The sequence below is a fragment of the Phocoena sinus genome, chromosome 3, assembly GCF_008692025.1.
Source record: "Phocoena sinus isolate mPhoSin1 chromosome 3, mPhoSin1.pri, whole genome shotgun sequence".
NCBI lineage: Eukaryota > Metazoa > Chordata > Mammalia > Artiodactyla > Phocoenidae > Phocoena > Phocoena sinus.
Window position 1 is genome coordinate 15,377,940 of NC_045765.1, and position 5,904 is coordinate 15,383,843.

The following is a 5,904-nucleotide window of genomic DNA, read 5'->3' on the forward strand; positions in this document are numbered from 1 at the left end:
AGAAAAGAGATTATTAGTGTGACAAAAGTTCCCTCTTTGACCAAAATTTAGTCAGGCTCCTCTGAGCCCTCTTTTCAACTAGGCCTTGACCTTGCACTTCCATGTCCTGCCTTGTAGAGTCTAATTTTAATAAGAATCCTGCTAGTTAGTCTAGTGAGGATCCCCCCACCTTTAATACCTGATCACCCTCCACAGCTAATCAAATTCCTCATCCCCACCATTCTCCAGGTGATATCTGATGACCCAGGCCTGCAGGAATCCTATTAAATCAGTTTAGCAAGAATCTCTCTACTCTTGATGTCTCTTCTTAGCCATTTTCCATCCAGAGACCCCACCGTGCTCCTTAGCCAGAAATCCCCACTTTTCCTTGCTGTATTTGGAATTGAGCCCAGTTCTATTATATAAGGTCTCTTTTCCCCTGTTGCAATAGTTCCTGGATAAAATATGTTTTTAATACTTTAACTGTTATTCAGCTCTGATTCTCTTGGACACTAGGTGTCCTTACAGCTTAGCATTGTCTAGCAGATCTTTTGGGCATTATCTGATTCCATGTGCACCTTTGATTGGCTTCTACTGACTTTATTTCACAATTCCATATGGGTAGAAATTAACCTGTAGAAAACCGATAGTAATGCAAATGGTTTCTGTCTGAGTGCAAGGCCAAAGATTCCTATTTATAGCAATACAAATAAAATTTGTCAAGAGATGCACCTGATTTATCTCTGGTGGAAAAAAACAACCCCAAAGTAGTGACCATACCTTAAACATCACAGTTTATTATACCCTTAATATATTAACCTATCTTGCATCTGTTAGCAATCTCTTTTCAACATTCCTTTGGCTGACTATTAAAAGAATAATGGGGGACTTCCCTGATGGCACAGTGGTTGGGAGTCTGCCTGCCAATGTGAGGGGACACGGGTTCGAGCACTGGTCTGGGAGGATCCCACATGCCGCGGAGCAACTAGGCCGTGTGCCACAACTGCTGGGCCTGCGCTCTGGAACCCATGAGCCACAGCTACTGAGCCCACGAGCCACAGCTGCTGAAGCCCACACGCCTAGAGCCCGTGCTCCCCAACGGGAGAGGTCACTGCAATTAGAGGCCCGCGCAACGCAACAAAGAGTAGCCCCTGCTCGCTGCAACTAGAGAAAGCCTGCATGCAGCAACGAAGACCCAACGCAGCCATAAAAAAAATTTTAAAAAATGACATCTTCAAAATCTCCTTTGGATTGGTTATAACATCTTACAGAGCCCCTCATTAATGAGTTGAGTAAAATCTTGATCCATGTGCATCATTCATATATTTGCATGGGAGTCATGTGTTTTACTTTTTGAAAATTATTTTTAGAAAAAGTCACTGCAGTGAGGTCTTAGTTGATCAAGCCGGTCTAAAAATAGACCTCCACCATCTCATTGCCCTGCTTTTGTTTTGTCCTTACAGCCTGTATGTTTGTTTGTGCCGACTGTGCCCTTCACCGGCAGTCCGCTTGCCAGGGCAGGGACTTTGTTCACTGCTATATCAATAACGACTCAGTGAACAAATGAATGAATGAGTGAGTGAATGGTATGTGGTCTGGAGCACAGGAGTGGGGTCTTTCCATTTGATGCTAAAGCACTCTTGCTATCTTTGCACTCTTTTGTTAACTGCTCCCCTGAACTCTTTTTAAACTAGGCCTGTCTTTCGGACTTCCATGTTTCTCTCTACAATGTCCATTTTTAGCAAGAATCCTACTAAATATGTTTAACCAGAATGCCCCATCCTTGATATATGATCACCCTGAATATATAATGGGGCTCCTTGTCCTCTACCATCTGCCAGGTGATATCTGATATTCTGGCCTACCTTCAGCAAGAACGCTGTTAGATCGGTTTGTACAGAATCCCCCCTTAGTAATTTTCCATCCAATGACGCCCCCCCCCAACCTCTCTCTTTGGCTATAAATTTCCACTCTCTCTTGTTGTACTCAGAGCTGAGTCTAATCTCTCCTCCCCCACTGCAAGACCCTGGTGCAGTGGTACCTACACATATCTTGATAACTTCCCCCTTGAATAAAGTCTTCCTTACAGTGCTTTGACAAGCGTCATGAATGAATTTTTTTTCTTGAACACTGATCTCCCCATTATCTCTAACCACGGCTGGGGGACTTGGCAGAGGAAGAGGGGTGCACCTTAAGAGGATGGGTATGCCAGGGACAATAAGGCAGAAAGCCCTAATAATTTTGAAATAACAACAGTAATCACTGTCGCTTACTCTGTGGCAAGCGTACATTCCAGTGCTTTCCTTGACGAGTATTCACTCGTCTAGCCAGTTTTCGAAGCTAGGGCCAGGAATGTGTGGCGGGGACCCGGGATCTGGCAGTGGCGGGTAGCCCGGGTGGGCTGCATCCTGGCGCTTTCTCTTTGCCTTTGCTGCTATAGTTTCCCTCCTTTGCTGGGCCGGGTGGGCACTAACCCCTCTGGTTTTCTAGAGGGATTGTCCTTGCTTCTGGAGATCCGGCTCGATTTCTGGCTTCGCCCGGGAGAACGAGGCTGGGCACTCCGGAGTGCCCGGTGTCCTCCAAGAGCTCCGCGGCTGGCGGCCGGCGCCCAGCAGGCGGTTCTCCTTCGCCCTGGCCGGTTGGATCCAGCAACAGCCCGCCCGGATCGTGAGGCGGGGCCGCGCAGCAGACTGCCGCAGGAAGCAGGCTCTCTACGAGTAGACAACTCACAGCGTGTCAGGATGGCCGAGTGGTCTAAGGCGCCAGACTCAAGGTGTGTACCTTCCCCGTGGGCATTCTGGTCTCCGAATGGAGGCGTGGGTTCGAATCCCACTTCTGACAGGCGTTTTTTACCACTTTCGGCTAGGCTGGCTAACATACGTAAGCGCATTTCCCTCGCGCTACTGGCGTTTTTTTTGTTTGTTTTTTTTCCTGTTTTCTGAGAAGGCGGCCATATTCAGACTTTACCGTTCCTGCTGTTCTCCACTGCCTGTTTTCTCGGATTTACAGTGGCCGAGAGACTGTCTAGGTGGAAGAGGGAGGCGGTGTAAGTACCCGAGGTTCATGTAATCATATTCACGAACCCAGTTTACGTCACACCTTTTACACTTAGTCTAGCCCGATGTAGACGGTGCACTCATGTGCTCCCTGGTGGTCTAGTGGTTAGGATTCGGCGCTCTCACCGCCGCGGCCCGGGTTCGATTCCCGGTCAGGGAAAGCTCTGTTTTTGTTTCAACTTAACCTCGAAAATACAGTATTTGCTTTCTTTTTGGGAGAAAGGAATTACCAGAGGTGAGAGTTACTCTGGTTAACGGGTGCTAGCTGTGTGTGAATCATTGTCCTATACCTTAATTAGGAAGGCAAGAACATTGTGGACAGCACTAAATGATCCCAAAAGAAAACCCTGGTGCTGCCACAAGTGCCAGTCTTCCAATGCCCAGGGTTAAAAAAAATCTCCCCGAATGCCCAAACTACCATTAGAATGGCAGATGTCATCTACAGGGGGACTCAGGAAGGTCTTAGCTCCTCACAATGGCTCAGACAAGTTTTGCTATGAAAAGAAGTCAGGAGATTCTCTCCCACCCCAACATCTACCTTTTTATTTTGAAAGTAAATTGAAATAATTAAAACAATGACCCAACGAACACCGGTGTTCTTTCTACCTACATACGACATAGGTTAATATTTTGCCACATTTTCTCTTTCCCTCTAGACAGATAGAGCTTCCCCAGCCTCCCATCCATTTGAAAGTTGCAGACAGTATTACACTACTCCATGTCACACCTGAGAAAATTAACGTTAACTTGTCATCATCAGATACCAGTGCACGTGCAAATTTCCCCTAATTGTTCCCAAAATATCTTTTATAGCTGCTTTTTAAACGTTTTTATTCTAGAAATTTTCACTGCCCATTTTTCTATTGTGACACCTGCGGAAAATAATCTATTTTAATAATAAAAACACTGGTCACACTTAAGTTCTATCTTAATAGTTGTATAATATTTTGACCCTCTATGCTTAATTTGTTGTTTTTCAAAGTATTCATTTCTCCCTGGGTACGTTTTTTAGCCCTCCAGGCCAGAGCTGTTAGGATATATTCTACCTCCATATTAGTTACAAGCGGGCTTGCCAAACGACCCCAGGCCTTGGACAAATAATTTTGCCTCCGCTTTTCTGTGTGCTAGCAGTTGGCTTTTTTGGTAATCTAGCCTTGTGTGGAGTACAGCATGGTGAATGATGGCTGGTGGTCAGGTTGAGCTGAGTTCAAGTTCTGACTGGACTTTTCAGAAGGCAAGATGTCTATCCTTTCTAAGCTTTAGTTTTCTCATCTATAAAACTGGCCAATCAAAGGATGAAGAAGAAAGAGAATGAAAATCCATCTAACCTTTAAGTTTCATTTTGAAATCTTCCCTCATCTTCAAAAGGAATTGGAAGGAATCTAAAAATAAAAAACAAAGGATTTTTTAAAAGCTGGGAAGACATACATCTAAATGTAACTGATTTTCTGTACGTGGTAGGATTATGAAAAATTTAAATTTTCTTTGCTGTAATGTCATGCATTTGCTGATTTTTCTACCATGAGTATATAAAACTTATTAGTAGAAGAAGAATACAACTTATTTGAAAAATTGCTCACACCTTACACAAAAATCAACTCAAAATGAGTCATAGATTTAAATGTAACACATAAAACTATAAAAACTTTATAAGAAAACAGGAGAAAACGTTTAGGACCTAGGGCTTAGTGAAGAGGTCTTAGAAATGACAATAAAAACATGATCCACAAAAGAAAATATTAAATTGGACCTCATCAAAATGAAAAACTTATTCTGCAAAAGACCTTGTTAAGAGGATGTAAAGACAAGCAACAAACAGGAAAAAAAATTTGCAAACGACATATCTGACAAATGGCTTATATCTAGGATATAATAGAGAACTCTCAAAACTCAATGGTAAAAAAGCAAACAATCCAATTAGAAAATGAGCCAATGACATGACAAGACATTTATGTTCAACGTTATTAAAGTGCAAATTAAAATCACAATGAGATATCACCACAAACTTTTCAGAATAGCTAAAATAAAAAGCAGTGCTAACACCAAGTGCTAGTGAGGATGAAGGGAAAGTAGATCACTTATTCATTGTTAGTGGGAATGTAAATGGTATAGCCATTTAGGAAAGAGTCTGACAATATTTTACAAAACTAAACATGAACTTACCATATGACCCAACAATTACATACTTAGGCCTTTATCCCAGAGCAGTGAAAGCTGATATTCACAGAAAAACCTGTACACAAATGTTCTTGGCACCCTTATTTGTAACAGCCAAAAGACAGGGAAACAGGGAACAACTGAAATGCCCTTCAATAGGTGAATGGTTAAACAAATGGTGGTACCACCATACCACAGAATGCTACACAGCACTAACAACAAATGAACTATCGATGCAGGATACAACTTGGATATACCTCAGGGAATTATGTAGAGTGAAAAAGTCAATCTCAAAAGGTCACATACTGCATGATTCTATTTATATAAGATTCTATAAATGATAAAATTATAGTGACTGAGAACAGATTAGTTGTTGCTAGGGATTGTGTTTATTGGGGGGTAGGGAGTGGGGTGGAGGTGACTACAGAGGCATAGCAAGAGGGAGATCTTTGTGTTGATGAAATAGCTCTGTGTCTTGATTGTTACATGCTCCCAACTAATGGATGACATCAGCCTTCAGCAGATATAATCCGGGAAGAAGCCCACCTCTGGCATCCCAAGGTTTTTCCTATTTTATTTCTGACAAACACCATCATCTGTTACTTGTCACACTTATTTGAACATGTGTCACAGTCCCTGCTGTGGACTGAACATTTTTGTTGCCCCCCCAAATTCTTATGTTGAAACCTAATCCCCAATATGATGGCAGTCA

At 42.8% G+C, this 5,904-nt stretch overlaps 2 non-coding genes across 2 annotated transcripts; both read left to right on the forward strand.

The window, feature by feature from the left end:
* Nucleotides 1–2,714: 2,714 nt before the first annotated feature.
* Nucleotides 2,715–2,820, forward strand: TRNAL-CAA. The gene is made up of 2 exons: nucleotides 2,715–2,752; nucleotides 2,775–2,820. It is a non-coding gene; the product is annotated as a tRNA-Leu (tRNA).
* A 303-nt stretch (nucleotides 2,821–3,123) lies between these two features.
* Nucleotides 3,124–3,195, forward strand: TRNAE-CUC. Its single transcript has one exon. It is a non-coding gene; the product is annotated as a tRNA-Glu (tRNA).
* Nucleotides 3,196–5,904: the final 2,709 nt, after the last annotated feature.